The sequence below is a fragment of the Heterocephalus glaber genome, unplaced genomic scaffold, assembly GCF_053883595.1.
Source record: "Heterocephalus glaber isolate CG9 unplaced genomic scaffold, H.glaber_assembly_v1.0 deba00001509, whole genome shotgun sequence".
NCBI classification, from domain to species: Eukaryota; Metazoa; Chordata; class Mammalia; order Rodentia; family Bathyergidae; genus Heterocephalus; species Heterocephalus glaber.
In genome coordinates this window covers 27,037,351-27,053,874 of record NW_028258325.1, presented here as the reverse complement: position 1 = coordinate 27,053,874, position 16,524 = coordinate 27,037,351, and positions in this window count along the sequence as shown.

Below are 16,524 nucleotides of genomic sequence, written 5' to 3'. Positions count from 1 at the left end.
GTGTGTGTTATACATGTACTCTTTCGCACCACTGCATTAACTAACTGCCTGAATAAATTACACCTAGGTTGGTAGGATCCATTTTTCTTTCTTTCTTTCTTTATTTTTTGGTACCGGGGATCGAATTCGGGTCCTTGCGCTTGTGCAGCAGGCGGCGAAACCACTGAGCTAAATCCCCAGCCCAAGTAGGATCTATTTTTAAAACAATTAAGCCCAGTGGGTTTAATGACCACAAACAATAAGTCTCTTTAAATCTGCTACTAACAGCATTTTGGTGTCTTTTATTAGTGGACATATAAAGATACCTTGTAATTTTTAAAATGCATTGCTCCTTACAAGAGTTAGAACAGCAATATTATGACTGATCTATATTCTCTAGATTACTTTAATATTGTGCAGTTCCTCTTTTTACTACCAGAAGAATGTACTGAGGCAATGGAGTTTGAAGAATAGTAATTAATTTTTCTTCCTAAGAGTACAGCCAACTATATGTTTTTCCAAAGCTTCCCATTCCATGCAATACCTCTACATCTGGGTGGAATACATCCAGGATCACACATTTCTTCTGTTAGATATGCATATTAAACAAGACAACGCACTGCTTGCTTCTGTACCAGGGCCCTCTGATCTTCTCCCTGCAGTCAAAGCTGTAACTTCTCAGAACAAGTGGACCTTCACAACTTGTGTATATGTGCATATGACTGGGACAGAGGAAGGCATGCACCTCACTTTTATTTCTACAATAAAATCTGTGTAAAATTTTGCCAAGATTGGTGGTTTTATCTTTTACAAAAGAGAAGAGAACCAAGAGATGGGGAGAGGAGAGTAGAAAGGGATGAAAAAAGATTTGTTATGTACACATACCAACTTTCTATGAGGAATGTAATTATATACTGCAAACATGTAGTAATAATTTTAAACATTTCTAAAAAAGAAATGGTGCTAGAAGGAATAACTTGTAAGTATCCATGTGTGAGCGTATACATGTATTTATGTTTCTGAAATACAATAGTTGCTCACTGTTCTTGACATTTCGCATAGATCATAAGAAACCTGCATTTGCAGTGGCAATCACTATTTCCTGTGAATGGCTCTGTTTATCTGACATTGTCTTCCGTTTGCCCTCTATCCATTTTTTGATTATTGAAAAGGCACTTTGTTTGCGTGATTCTGCCATAGATATATGTACTTGCATCTAGTTTACTAGCCTATAGCCATTCAAATTTATACAATACTTAGACTCTGAAGAAGTATTTTGATAATTCTCAGGTCCATAAATGAAGACATTCAAGGATATGAATTTATTTTATATGTAAGTAGCCATAAAATTTTGGGCAAATTTCTGATCCCAATTATTTATCAGACTTTGCAGAAGTTATGAAATACTTACCATGTGATGTGGTTTGAATGTAGTTTGTGCCCTTTGAAACTCCTGTTGAAATTTGATACAAGATGGGAGAGTTTTGAAAGGTGATGATACCTGTAAAAGATGAATAAGGACTAATCTTTCTCATGGTAGAGAGTGTTTTTAAATACTTATAAACCAATGCTACTCATCTTCTTTTCTATCTTCTGCACGTTGTATTCACATTCATTCCCTTTCCATTCTGCTTTCTGATGTTTTATAACACAGGAAGAATGTAAGCAGATGCTAGCAGCCATGTTCTAGGACTTCCCAGCCTACAGAGCTGAAAGCCAAAGTAAAACTCAATTCTTTTAAAATCACACAAGTTTCTGTTATAGCAATACAAAATCAATAAAAACTTCACCGAATATTTATAGTCAGGAAACAATCAATATAAAAGGTAGTTAACATCATAACTCATTAGAAAATACAAATAAAAACCTCAATGAATTTCTACTATATAACAAATATTATGCAGAAAATTAAATGGAGTGAATTTGTCAATGGGTAGACAAAATATGAAGCAGCTATAAATCTCAAACACTACTGTCAGGAATGTAAAATGGTACAGCCATTTTGAAAAACATATGATAGTGACTTAGCCATTTCATTCCCAGATATTTATGCATGAGAGATAACAGCATACATCTGTAGAAAATTTCTACATTAAAGTTAGTTAGAGACTAATTTACAACAGCCTCAAAACAGAAATAATCCCAAGATATAGTAACACAAGAATAGATAAAATCTTCAGCTATATGTATGCAGTGCAATATTATCAATAAATAGGAAAGAATTTGTAAAATATTAATGAATGAATCTCAAAATTACAAAGTGTGAAAAACTACATACAATAATAAATAATGTAGATTTTATGATTCAATTTTTATGAAATTCCTGAAAATTCACTCTTGTCTCCAGTGATAGAAGGTAGATCAATGATTGTGATTACTTTAGGATTAAAAGGTATGGAAAGGAGAAGGCACCAGGGAGGCACAGAGTTAAGAGCTACAAAGTGGTCTATGACTACTATGTGATGACAAATATTTCCTTATATGAACATTTTGAAAGTATACAATTTGTGATATGCAAATCATACCTTGATAAAACTTGTAAAGGAGGCAGAATAATCTGAACAGTATTCTTGTCAGAATCAAGCTCATCATATGCTGACATTCTATCCTACTCATACAAGAGTGGAGTGTATTCAGTATTAGTTATGTAAGTTAACATTCTCCAGTGTGGTCTAAGGGACAAGTAGCTGAACTACTTTTAGAAGTTTTAGAACCATTTCTGGAGTATAAACCTAAGATTAGAAGCTTTCAATTCATTGCTGACTATCCCTTAGGCAAATATACTCTCTTAGAAAAATTAAACATTTCTACATAGTACATTAATATTAGTGTACATATAACTGAACACATATACACACATCAATCCATACATTATATCTTTTCTATTTATTTTCTGTCAAAATCTATGTGTATTAGTGTAAATTATAATATGACAAAATTATTCATTAATTTATCGTATCCTACTTATCATCTCCATAAGTGGTAATGATATCATTTATGTTACTGTGAAACCAAAAGATATAATGTACATAAAGTATAAGTGTGCAGCACTAAATATACATTACTCTTTAATAAGGACTAAACTGCTTCACCATAGCAAGGAAAGTCACTCAGTGAAGTATTCTCTTTCTGCCCTTGCCCATTCTGGGAGTTTCTTAGTTCTCCAGAGATTGTTTCTGTGGCTTCAATATGGGCTATTAAAACTTAGCAGAGTATGAAAGTTTTCTTTTAACTCTATATTTATCCTGACATAGGAAAGAGTAATGCTTGTATTATAATATGTTCAAAAACAGGTTAACAAAAAGAGAACATTTATTTTTGTCATCCAGTGGTTTTCCGTCCTTCTTAATAAAATGGGGAATTAAAAAAAAAATCTTGGAACTGGCCTCCATCCCAAACCTTAAAATCTTTGAACATGTGGGGCTGGCATAAGTATTTTGCAAAACATACTGTATGTTTGTAGTGTTCAGGAAAAACTGAGAATGACCAAGTCCTCATCCCACTAAGAACCTTTTTTTTTCCACAAAAACGATGCTTATATCAAATTAGAAATGTATTTATTCCAGGGAGAGTGATGCACACAAACAAGATAAAACATCTTCAATTAAATATTAGACTGAATGTTTTAATACTTTGTGGATCATTCTTCTTTCATAGCAATGAAATGGTGTTTTCCTACCATGTTCTTCTTTCACTTTTGACTTTAAGTTATGTTTATGTTCTTTTTCTTTTCTTTCTTTCTCTCTTTCTTTCTTTCTTTCTTTCTTTCTTTCTTTCTTCCTTCCTTCCTTCCTTCCTTCTTTCTTTTCTTTTCTTTTCCTCTTTCTTTCCTTCTTTCTTTTTTTCTTTCTTTCTTTTTCTTTTTTGTACCAGAGATTGAACCCAGGACCTCATCCTTTCAAAGCAGGTACAGTGATGCTGAGCTAAATCCCCAGCCCTTACCTGCATGTTCTAAAGCAGTAATGCATATAGCACAGCAGATCACCTTTTGAAAAAATGTGCTGATCCATGTATTTAATTTCTAAAGTATGCTTATTGTACATTGATTAAACGTCAAACCAAAATGAAGTCAAGAAGATTGCAAACCTGGGATTGGTAGCAGATGCTAACAATTTCACTTAACCCTGTTCAGAGAGAGACAATCTCCAATGAAATAAAATATAAAAATACAAAAAGTTTGGTTTTTATGTGTACTATGACCTGAATGTTTATGTGCTCCCAAAATGTATACATTGAAATATCAACCCCAAGTTGATGGTATTAGGAAGCAGGATCACTAGGAGGTACTTAAATTATGAAAGTGAAATTCTCATGAATAAAATTAGTGCTGATATTTAAAAATGCCACAAAGAACAAGTTCTCTACTTCACTGCATGAGGACACAGCTAGAAGAAGACATCCATTGTTGGGAGCAATGCTATATAATTTTAGGGAAAAATCATTTGATTAGGCCTAGTTCTCCTGCCTACAGGCCAGCTGTGGCATTTTGAGACATAATTCCATTTTGGCCCCTGGTTACAACTGAGACATCAATGATCCAGTGATGCTGTGATGCTCCAGGACAAGATTACACCAGCTGAAGACATACTGGGAGGAACAAAATCTTCATCTACTCAGTTCCTCATTGTTCTTGGATTGTTATTCTTTGTTTATCCTGACGTACTGAACTCTCTGCAAGTCATTTGTTACATCTGTTTCTCCGGATGTACTGAATAAAAGGTTTAGTAAGCTGGGGGTTTTCGTCTTTGCCTCCCAGAGAAGCACTGATCAGGCCCAAAGCTCAGCTTCTTCTTCAAGTCTCATTTTTTCTACCTTTTATAATAAGCTAATTCGCCTTGTGCTGCTGTGGCTTGCAGAAGACAAGGACTCAATGCAAAGTTTCTAGTAACGTCCCCTTTCCCTGTTCCTTAAAATCCATGAAGCAGAAAGAGGGTCCTCATTGGACACTGAATATATTAAGTACTTGATTTTGGACTTCTCAAACTCTATACGTAGAAGAACAAAATTTCTGTGTTGATAGACAACTAAATTTGTAGTATTTTCTTATAGCATCCCTAATAGACTATAATAATGTGAGCTGGAGTAAATACCTTAATGCACAGGGAAGAGAAATTGAGAAAAGTGAAGTCATTCGAAAAAAGGTTAGTATGAATGACTGAAAGTTGTAGTATTAATAATCTTTTGAAATTACATTGGCATGCTGAGGCTTAAATGTCAGACCAAAGCTGGGGACTAGGAAGTTGGTAAATAGAATTCACTTTATCCACCTAGAAAAATACATAAATACGTATGTTTCTTTTTGTATTGTAGACATTCCTGCTGTTCATTATGAAATTCTGCCTAAAGCTGTGCTCAAAAGACACTGTGAACTTACTTGCTGTGAAGTTATGGCAAAGTGCACCCACTGTTTCAATGTGATGAATAAATGCTTTGAAAGGGTACTATGATTATTCCTTATGCAGTGGTAAATTTGTAATTTTTCAAACCATCTCTGCTCAATCAATAGTGCATACAAAGATAGTCCTAGTAAGTTATATAGTGGCTAATTGTGAAAGAAAGCTTATAATGAGACACTGTGATTACTGTGAGTAGAAATCTAGTTTACTTTAAATATAAACTCACTGGAGTTCTCTGGGCAAATTTTTATTATTAAAACTTCAATCGGTTTTGTTTAAATATGTTCATGTTGTCATTGACTCAGTAGTCTCACACATCACTTATTATTCCTATATCACAAGGAATACACACTGATGAACTCGAGCATTGTGTCAGTGAAGAGTCACAGTGTGACAAACCACTCATAATCTTAGCTCCTTGAAATTTATAGTTATTTATTGAGTTTGACTCTGAGAGTTAAAAACTTGAGTTGGACTCAGCTGATTCTTCTACTGTTCTAAGAGGCCTTCACTCATTTGTCTGTGGCCAGCTTCAGATCAGATAGGCACATCTTTTAGAGGACGGTGATTGGATGACAGCTGGGATTATAGGGGCCAACAGGACAAAGGCTTCCTTCCTTCAGCAGTCTAATCCACACTCATTAGTATGATAGCAGAATGTTCCAAAAGTATATTCACTTCTAATTATTACTTTATATAATCATGATATATGAATATTTTTGCATGAATGGATGAATAATTCATTCATTCATTCATTCATTCATTCATTCAAATATAGCCTAGTGATCCAGGGAATCATGTCTAGATGTAATTTTAAATAGGCTGGATTTTCAAGAATAAAACCAAAATTCAACTTTTATAGAGTCACAAAAAGGTAGAAGCTAACATGACAATATTTAAATAACCTCTAGTTAGTGTATCATGCCATTTTCAACTTCAGTTGATATTTCATTTTAGCTCAGAAATTATTCATAAACTCATAGACATAAGACAAAAGGTATAATTCATTTAGATAGTATCAAAAATATTACCTAAAACTTTACAGTTCTGAAAAATGTTATTAACTTAGTATTTGTTCAAATCATTTTTGACCATCTGCTACCAGATAAAGTCTATAAGCAAAAACTAATGTTTAATAGAGTACGGATTTCTATCTTTGTATCCCAATGATTTAAAACTCGAAGAATCAGGAATACTTAAACTCATTTGGAAGTATAAATTGGTTTTAGACTTTAAGAACAACTGTGTATTTTAAATGTAAAGCATTGGAGAGCATTTCTTTGTCAGTGCATAATTTTAATTATTGCTAATGTGTTTGTAGAAACAGCCCTATAGGGGTGAATATTTGTATTTTTCCATGTTTCTTTCCTCCTTTATTATTTTTTTATTTCTATGGACATACAGAAGACTGTGTGCCTTTTTTTTCTATAAAAAGACCTATATAATCTGTTTTACTGCATGTATTTATTGAGAATGCAACATTTTTCAAAAAACTATGGAATGACATAAAATTATTGAAAAAGATACAAATTATGTATCTGTAGTTTCTAGCATGTGACTGCCTGGGAGCAGAAAGTACTAGATGGATAAAAGTTAAACCATCTCTATCTAGCTCTGAAGTTCCTCTTTAGCTTAGTTGTGGCATCTGGCTATCAAGATTATTCAATAATTGTATTTTTTTTAATCTTTTTTTTTCTGGTACCGGGGATCAAACTCAGGACTTTGCACTTGCCAGGTAGGCACGGCACCACTGAGCTAAGTCCGTAGCCCCCATATTTACTTTTTGAATGTTAAATAGCTAATAAAAAACCAAATTCTAGAATTCATCAGCTTTCTTTTCTACTTGTTGCTTTGCTATTTACTTATTAGCTTTGACTGAGCTATTTACCAGATGTCACTGAGCTGACACCTCACATAAAACAGTTGTGTTTGATGATTGCTAAAAGCATGTGCATAATTTTCTAGAATGCTGATATCACTGGGCTATATATGTCAACTTGAGCGAATTATATTTTCAAACCTCAATATCTTCTGTGCAATGACTACAGTCAGTATTCTAATATATACTGATTCGAGTGTGTGAAACAATAAGGTAAAACTATGTAGGATTGCACGAAATTAAGTAGCTCAAGTGGAGAGCATAGATTTGGGCATGTAAATGGTACTCAATAAATCTTAGTACTTCTATTTCTGTATAAGAAGGACATTAAAGGACCATGCATAAGAGCTTAAGGCTAATATCCATAAACTAAAAATAATACTTGCTATCAATTTCCAAGTAATTAAAGTTACAGTATTTCACAAATATTCATCTTCAAAGTTAGGTACAGAAAAGAGAAACCAAAAATAATTAAGAATCATGATTTACCTGTCATGTATAGCTAGTATCTTAATTAAAATATGCACTTTTTAAATTATATTTATTATTAATCCTGTTAAAATAACTAGATACTAAAATATAATCCATCAGTGCATAGATATTTGGAAGCATCATTCTGTGTGGTCTTTGAACATATTGAAAATAATCTCTTTTGTTTTCCCATTAAGTTTATTGATACATTTTCGGTATAAAATACAGTTACATTCATCATTGGGATCTTGTACCATTACATGAGTCTTTTGGTTCTTTTTTTTCCCCTTCCCCACCCTCCCTTCAGCCCCTCCACTCTTCCCTATTTGCAAAGATTTTGTTTCCATTTTTTTCCTTTTCTCATATGTTTTCTTTTCCCTTCTTTTCTTTCCCCTTCCCCTCCCACTTCCCCTGCTCCTTTAGACCTTTTCTTCCTGTTACACAATATCAATTATACATTTTTTTTAAATTACAATATCAAGATCTAGGAGACATTACCACAGATTTTACAGAATTTAAAAGGATATAGAAAGCATATTACAAAAATCTGTTTTGAAATAAATTTGACAACTTCTAAGAAGTAACTTGGAAGACAAATTAATGAAACTAACTCTGGAGGAAATATCAAATTTGAATAGCACCTGTTAAAGAAAGTATATTCCTAGCTTGAAAACCTACCTATATGACAACAGTAGGCTCATATACATTTTAACTTATAAATTATATCAAACATTTAAAGCAGGAAAAAAAAAAGGAACACTTCTCCCCTCATTTTAGGAACTCAACATTGTGCTGATCCTAAAACTGGAAAAAGATAATAGAAGAAAAAAGTATGAACATAGATAGAAATTTGTTTAACAAAACAAACTACTACAAGTCAGATCTGGCAAGATGTAGAAAGTGGTTTTGTTATAGGGATGGCAGTGTTGGATCAGCATTGGAAGATCCACCCCCAAAAAGTCATCATTTTAACAGAGGAAAGGAAAAAGCCATGTGATCCTGTCACTAGTTGGAGAAAAAGTATTGGACTAAATTCTACAGCTGTTCATGGTAAAAGCTATCAGGGGACTAGAAGTAGAACAGAACCTTCTCAACAGATTAAAGACATGTACTCCATACTTCCAGCGAGAACACCTTTTATGAATGGAGAAGATACAATGCTTTCTCCTTAAGGTGGGGAACAAGGGCAGACATGCTTACTCTTTATCTGTCCATTAAACTTTGAAATCTAGGCCCCACCAAAATAGTCTGGCAATAGAATGACAAAATTAGGGTAGGATTGGCAAGGTAGAAGCAAAAGCTTTATATATAGATGAAATGATAATCTACAGAGAAAATACTAAGAAACCTCTAGGAACCCCTAGAACTTGTATTTGAATTTAGGAGGATTAGAAAACACAAGGTATATATAAAAATTCAAGTCTGTGTATACTTTCTATAAATGAAGAATTGGATATTGAAATTTAAAAGTTATGTAGGAGTACAAAGGACCTAGAAAAGTTAAAAAAAAAAAAAAAACAGTGTTGGAAGACCTTTAGTACCTAATTTTAAGACTTCTTCTAAAGCTACAGTAGTCAAGGCAGTGTTGGTGTAAGGAAAGACATATAGATCATTTGAATAAAACAGAGAATCTAGAAATAGAACCACACATATATGGTCTACTGAGTTTTGAAAGATTATTTAACATTAGCATTTATAGAATATAAACTCAATTCAAGAGCCGAGGAAGAGATAGTGTTTTCAGCAAATGGCACTAGAACACCTGGTATCCATATATAAAAAGTTAACGTCAACCCTTCATTTGCATACATGAAAATAACTTGAAGGGATCTATGAACCTAAATATGAAAGCCTAAAAGTATAAAACTTTAAGAAGAAATTATAAGGGAAAATGTTTATGAATTCAGGGTAGGCAAGAACTACCTAGGATACAAAAGACATGATGTATAAAAGAAAAAAATTGATAAATGAGATTCCATCAAAATTTAGAACTTTAGATGGCATCATTAAAATGAAAAGTAGTCTTTAAACAGATCATATTTACAATGCATATAACCTATGACCAGAATATATAAAGAATTCTTAGAGCTCATTAATAGACAACCCAATTAAAAAGTAGACATAAGAAGATGATAAATAGCCAGTACAGCACAAGGAAAGATATGCAACTCTAGAATCAGAAAAACACTAATAAGTACAATAACAAGATTGAATTATACACTTATTAGGGAGATGAAGTTAAAAGTTTTAAAAGCCTTGTCATGACTTTTTTGTTTTTGTTGGCTTCTTCCCCATTGCCTTTAATTTGTCATGCCCAATGGATCTATTTTGCTGGGTTTCCTGGGGTTGTAATCCTCACTGTTTTTTCCTAGGGTATTGTCTAAAATTTTTTGGAGTGAGTGTGATATTTATGAAGTTCCTGAGGTGCTCTTTGTCATGAAAGTATCTTATTTCTCCATCCATTTTGAAAGATAGTTTTGCAGGGTACATCAATCTGGGTTGGAGGCTGTTTTCCTTTAGGGCTTGAAATACATCACTCCAAGCTCTTCTTGCCTTGAGGGTTTGCATTGAGAAGTCTGCTGTGATTCTGATGGGCTTTCCTTTGTATGTGATTTGTTTCTTTTCTCTCACTGCTTGTAGAATTTTGTTCTTCTGTTGGGTTTCTGGAATCCTAACTATTATATGCCTATTAGATTTTTTTTTGATCAAGGCTATTTGGAATCCTATATGTGTCACTTATCTGTATGTTAAGTTCTTTTCCCCTGCTTGGAAAGTTTTCTGCCATCACTTCTGTGAACAGTTTTTTTATGTCATCTGCACTCTGTCCTCTTTCTTCATTGACTCCAATCAGTCTTATGTTATTCTTCTTTGCATGATCTAGCAGCTGCTGGATTGATTTCTCGTGTTCCTTTACAATTTTAAAGAATTTTTTCTTTTCCTGGTCACTAATTGCAATCTTATCTTCTATATGTGAAATTCTATCCTCACATTGGCTCATTCTGCTGCACAGACTTTCAGTGCAGTTTTTAATCTCCTGGAAATCTGTTTGCATCTGTTTTATGGATTCCATTTGTTTCATATGTTGGGATTCCATCATGTTCCTCAGACCCTCTATTTTTTTATCTGTGTCCTCTCTAGATTTATTAATCATGTCTTGCACCATGAGAAAAATCTTTGCTGTTATCTGAGTAATTATTTCTGATTTCACTTTTCCCAGATCCTCTTTTTTTGCAAGTTCAGAGAGTCCAGGTAGTTGAGTATCAGATTGTTCCATCTCGTTTCCCTTTGGGGTTGCTGTAGGTGATCCGGAAGTCTGTTTTTGAGGCTTGTTTACATGTCTTCTTATTTCCATGGGGGAGCAGTGCTTCTGGAGCCCACGGGGCTCAACTTCTCTGCCCTAGGAGCTTGGGATGGTGGCACAGGATCTTCCTTCCAGGTGCTGGAATCGGCTCACCTTCTCTGCCCTAGGAACTTGGTATGGCAGTGGGGGAGCTTCCTTCCGGGTGCTGAGACCAGCTCAGCTTCTCTGCCCTAGGATCTTGGGATGGCGGTGGGGGAGCTCCCTTAAATTCTTTTATTGGTACATTTTAGGTGTACAATACATTTACATTTATCATTGGTTGCTTGTACCTGTACAAGATGTATCTTGGTTCTTATTTTTTACCCATTACCTGTGTGCCCTTCACATGTGTAAATACCAAATAGTTTCTCTAGTGTGAGAAACTGAAAGTGTAAATAAGGATTAAAGTGAGTAATTGATAATTTGAAATAATAAGAAAAAGTCCAAATTGGTAGGGGAAGTGGGAGGGGAAGGGGAAAGGAAAGGACGGAAAGGAAAAATTATGAGGAAAGAAAAAAATGGAAACAAATTCTATGTAAATAGGGAAGGGTGTCGGGGGTGAAGGGAGCACAGGTAATGAAAATAATATTCTTGCCACAATTCTAGTAATTGTTTCTACTTGTTACTCCACTGAAATTATTCCCTTTTCAAGACACATCATCATTAATATTTCTTTTCAATTTCAAATTCTGTACCTCTTCACACATAGTTGTGTCAATACTATGCTCTCAGGAGGTGGAGGCCAGCATAAAGGCACTCAAACTGCCTCAATGATCTGCAGTAATAAATTCTAAAATGTAAGTATGAATTCTGTACATCAAAACAGTTAATTAGCATGCACATATGTCTTAAACAGAAAATATGCTTGCTAGCGAACTAATAAGCGTGTTAGTTTTGTGCCTATAGTGCATAATCATGTTGAATTAATTCAAAATTACTGGCAGACTTTGATATTTACCTCCTTCTCAACACTTCTTAAAGAGAACTTGAGAAATGTTTTCCTAAGTATTTTTCTTTAATGTATAGTCTCATTTTTCAAGCTTCATTTTAAATGCATTTTAAAATAGTGAATTTATCCAGCTAAAAGCATGACCTAACTCTCATTGATTATAATGTCTTGTCTTATGGTCTCATTCCCTTTAATGTGCTCTCACAACAAGTGACTTTAATTTGGAATAAGAAGTGATATTTCTAATCCTGTGAATAGAAAAAGACAAGCAAAACAACAATTGTGTTCTTTCTCATTTTAGGTATCACTTTAAGTATTTTGTCTAATGATTATAAAATGTCCCTCCAGATAAATGATGCACATTAAAAACATTTCCTTTCATTGTAATGAAAGAATGTGATTAGATGAAAAATATTCTTTGTCTCACATGCTTAACCCTACTTTCTAAACATTTTTAAATATTTCCAAGGTGACAGTTTGGAAATTTAAGGCTGAATCTGGAGAGATTTTTGAACTTTTTTTTTCAGTAGAACAAGTGAGACAACTGTCACCTTTAATGCTATACAGAGAAGTACCTGGTTTTGAGGATGAAATAGAAATTTGTCTCTTTAAGAAAAAATAAACAGCATTTAAAAACATAGATAAATGTGTATTCATTTTTTACTCTAATAAAACTATTAAAATAGTTTAGCTCAGTGGTTTCGGCACGTGCTGCACAAGCACAAGAACCAGAGTTCGATCCTTGGTACCAAAAAAAAAAAATAACTATTAAAATAAATTCATAACCTAACTAAATTGCATTTTATGATACCACTATGTAAGTTTTAACAAAAATATAATTATGGAAATGAGATATGTGTGCTTTTTTCCTACTTTTTAAAAAATTCAGTTTTATCAAAACCAGCCACATATTTCTGCCTTAATCTAACAATCCTCCTTAATCTACTGGCCCCAAATGTTCTTAGGTTTTTTTCTTCATTCCATTTATATGGTGACCATCAAACCATTTATTTTATTCACAGCTTTTACCCATATGGACACCCTTCAGAACTTCACCTGAAAGAATCATCTTACCTTCCGAGTGACTGAATGTCAGATTTCTGCACTCACAATTCCCTTAATACAATTTTGTTCCATCATCACACTTCCATTTACCATTTTACCTCAATATGTTATATGCAACTCTAAAATATTTACGAGATATCCAACAAAAATCCTAAGCACTGTGAACCTGTTGGTATATCACTTCATTTAGAACATTCTATGGCAGAGTTAGACTCAAAACAAAAGATCAATACAGGTGAGTTTAGTTTAATTCTATGAACCCTTCAAGAGGAGAGTGTGGTTTGGCTCATAGCAGAAGGAGAAGCCAGAGAAATTTGACCCATGTGAGGATTAGACTCATTCTTGTGGCTTTGAAGAGTAACATGGGACAAGGATCACCAAAAACCTGTAGAATCTAAGTGAAACTACCTGCTGAGAGCCAAAAAAAAGAAGATGGTCAACTTTACATTCACAAGGAACTGAATTTTTCCAGAAATCTTAATGAGTTAGGAAGCAGATATTTTTTTCTCAAGAGGTTTTAGTGAAGAGCATAGCCTGTCTAATACCTTGAATTTGACCTTTGATACCTCAGGCAGAAAAAGAAGTTGAATAGATCTAAACTTTTGTTTTACATAATTGTGATAGAATAAATGGCTGTTGACAAGATAAATGGGCGTTGAGGGAATAAATGGGCATTATCTTAATGTGCCATTGTTTGATAATTTTTCATTCCTAGCAATGGAAAACTAATGCAGTTTGTGACAATTTTTTCAAAATTTTTGGAGCAGAGCATATTTTCCACAAGAAAATTACATAGAAAACCATTATGTATCACATGTATTGGGAAATTTTTACAAAATTTAAAAAAAGTCATTCCCAGACATCAGCATATACTCTCATTTTGTGCAATGCCTTCCTATCACTGAATCCTAGGAATTTTCAGAAACTCAGTAGAGTACTTGAATATTAAAATATTATCTGACTCTTGAATACTAGAGCCAAAGATAAAAAATGCTTCAAATTAAAAGTTTATTCTGTTTGCTTCTGGTTTAGGATACAAGTGACTCCTTAATTAGTCACTTGGATTAACCAAAGCCTAGACACAGTTTCTATTATCTATAACTTTTTTATTGAATTTTTTATTATGAATTGCAGAGTGTAACTTTTTATGTGTGTGTGTATGGTACTGTGGATCGAAGTCGGGACCTTGCACTTCCAAGGCAGGCACCGGAACCACTGAGCTAAACCCCTGACCCTATTGTCTATATCTTAACCAATAGCACCTACAGCAAAATTTTTGCAGCAGCTATAGTTACTTCTAATTGTAAACAGAAAAGATCACACTGCCAGCTCTGAGCTTCCTTTTGGCTCAACCTGAAAGAAAACATGACAAAGTACGTCATGGTATATACCCCAAATTTTAATGATTTCCTGCCAACCTAAAGTATATATAAAAATAAAATATCCCCACATACTTCTTGAAAATCATGGGCCTTGTTGTGAGTGATTTTCATCCTTAAGATAAAAATAAAAATTGACAAGCTATGTTGTAGTTGAAAAAACAACCATTTGGTGACACGTCCTTGAGAAAACAATAGCATTCGGGAAATAGAGATCAATTTTAAAATTTAAAATTCTTCACAAATTAGAAACTGGAACATATCTTTCAGCTTATACTTAGATTCCCTGAGTGGGGTGATTTACGTTTATGATGACTATTGGGTCACTTATTAGCATTTGACATTTTTTGGCAAATACTCTTTAAGCTGAATTTGTATATTCAGAATTTGCTTTTCCATACACAGCACCTTTTTCTATTTTCCTTCTATGGAGGATATTTGCAGAGCTCCACAAACAAAAGTTGGAGGCACTGAATTACCAACTGCATAAATTTTGGGAAATATTTTCCCTGGATGATGTGGCATTTGTGCATGCCAACAACAATAAATGGCTTGCTTTAACAGAACTTTTATTGGTATCTCTTTGTGAATGTGCTAGTTTTTAACTGTTTCTACACAGCTTCAGGCAATTATCAGTTAACGGTTTTAGATAATTTTAATATTAATTACAAAGTCCAAGTCAGGAGTCTTCCCAAACAGATCATCTTTTCCTGTCCTATAACAATTTTTAAATGGGGTATATCTAATACTATATCCTTGCTTTGTTTTGTCAGAAAAAATATGAAAAAAATGAATGAAAGATAAAGAATACTGACTGCTCAATCTAGTGCTTATTTCTGAGATGCTGGATTCTATAAGTAGTTCTCACATTGGACAGTTACTATAAGCAGTTCTCACATTTTCTTTAACTTTTTTATAATTTGGTAAGTGGTACAAAAAATGACAGTGATACCAGAGATTTTTAGGATTTGATCCTAAAAATACAAATGGACTTTACAAATGAATGTAGTTGATCATTGCCTTTGTATCTTCTTCAGTTTTATATTCATTTATAAATTCATTTTAGCATTCCTGATTGCTATATATGTAGTTTGGGCTTGTTTAAATCACTTGCAAATTCTTACTTGCTTTCTCATTAATTAAGGACCATGCTGATTTTTTTTTTTAATCACAGTATAACTTTTACTACAAACTAAGAGAAAACAAACATATTTTCAGTTTCTCTGTTTTACAGTCTGAATATGTCTTGGCTGGCCTTTCTGTAAAAATTGCCTACATATAACTCAGGCTATCATATTATTTGGATCCAGGGTCATATTTCAAGCCCATTGGTTGTTAGCAAAATTTAATGAGTAGCTAAAACTAGGCTAGATGTGTTATGTACATATACCAATTCCATAAAGTGAATGTAAATAAAAAATAAGGAGTAAAATCAAGTTATAATAAAAAATACAAAAACACCCCAACAACAACAAAACACAAATCTAAAATTTTACAATGAGTATAGATCATTAAAATCCTATCCATGTTTCAATTCAAAAAATAGGCTAGGCTTTAGAAACTGGACAGCAAAAGAATATAAACTGAGAAGTCTGATAGGATTCAAGTTTTCCATATTCTTTATATAATTAAAAAGGGATATAGAGATATTAAATATGTTTAAATTTTAATTGTGATTTTAAAATGATTAGTTTAGTTTTACACAATTGTAGAGTATATATATATATATATATATGAAATGCCATGATCAAATCCAAGTAGTTAAATATATTTCTTAATATAGCAAAACTCATAAATGTTAAGATATGTGCAGTGTATGACACTTGTAAATAAGTAGAGGGAAAAATTGGAATGAGAATGAAAACAAGTTAAAAATATCAAATTAGTATAAAAGATATTAAGAAAGGGAGAAATAATTGACAAATAGTAAGCAACTTAAGTAGTTTAAATTAATATAAATTGAGTAAATTCTTTTTTTTTTTGTACCGGGGATCGAACTTGTGTCCTTATGCTTGCACAGCAGGCAGTGAAACCACTGAGCTAAATCCCTGACCCAATTGAGTAAA